We start from the raw sequence: 1,102 nt of genomic DNA, 5'->3' as shown, positions 1-1,102 counted from the left end.
TGGTCATCCATAATTCTTATTATACATTTACTATAAGCTTAATACAGCTGTATAACACAAGCATTATGCGGTTTCAGTGCTCCTAGTTTATTTTTACCTGAAACGTGTCTTAAATGAAAAACCTCAAGGGTTGAAATGCCATTGCACATTTCTTTTTTTAAAATATATAAGTCCTCAAATTGTGACGGTTGTTCTTAATCCAACAATTAAAGTTTCTTTATACTCTGGACTCCTGCATCATCCTTTTCTTTCTTTTTCTTTTTTTTTTCTTTTTAAAGATATGAACTAACTTCATGGGGCATAGATGGACCTTTCTGGAGAAAGCTTGTAGTGGGTTGTCCTGTTACAGATGTGATTGAAAGTGTAGAAGTGGACCAGATCTGTGTGAATCAGGTCTTGATCTTGACATCACATTTAGGGCTATTCTAGCTCCCCCCTACAGAAGGGCATTGTTTACACAAATCACACCATCTGCAATCCAAACAGGTGAAAATGAAACAGAAAAATATCTCGCTAAAAAGATTTCCTTACAGCGGGTACACACAAGAAAAACGGTGGAACACCAAGATCAGAGCAAAATGTCATTTTTCAAACTCATAAGTAGAGACAAAGAGTCAAAGCCGTCTTCTTCCAGTTATCCCATACAGGGTTGTAGTTGTGCTGAAGACTGTTGCTGCTGTCAGGTGAGAGGTAGGCTACACCTGCATACTTTTGAACTTTGGGAGGAATTCTTAAGTGTCATGAGAGACCAACCCAGACACGGGGAGAGCATGCAAACTCATCAGCCAGTGGATTCAAACCCAAGACCTTGCTGTGAGGCAACAGTGCTAACCACCATGGTGATGGGGCACCCACTCACCCTGTTGGCTCATGTCTTGAACTTAATCAGCCTTAAACTTTTGTTTTACTGTGAAGTCACCTGACGCTTTGACCAACATGATCAGTTCATCCCTAAACACGAGTGAGTCAAAGTGCCAAAATTGGATGGAGCCCATTCCAGGAGATGCAGAAATCTTGGTAAATCAGAATACTGAAATCCACGTTTCTGCCCAGGGTGTATCCCACTTGTGGTAGCTGGGATAGGCCCCAGCCTGCCCATGAC

General features: G+C 41.4%; 1 protein-coding gene across 1 annotated transcript in view; it reads left to right on the top strand.

The window, feature by feature from the left end:
• Positions 1 to 183, top strand: part of LOC121813967 (tetratricopeptide repeat protein 31-like) — a gene marked incomplete at its 5' end in the record, with an annotated part of 2,354 nt that extends 2,171 nt beyond the window's left edge. Inside the window, 1 exon segment of the mRNA XM_042217960.1 lies at positions 1 to 183.
• Positions 184 to 1,102: the final 919 nt, after the last annotated feature.

Source organism: Haplochromis burtoni, unplaced genomic scaffold (assembly GCF_018398535.1).
Source record: "Haplochromis burtoni strain Fernald_Lab_line unplaced genomic scaffold, NCSU_Asbu1 Contig_4084, whole genome shotgun sequence".
Classification (NCBI taxonomy): domain Eukaryota; kingdom Metazoa; phylum Chordata; class Actinopteri; order Cichliformes; family Cichlidae; genus Haplochromis; species Haplochromis burtoni.
The sequence above is the reverse complement of the archived record's forward strand: the minus strand, read 5'-3'. Positions and strand labels throughout refer to the sequence as shown.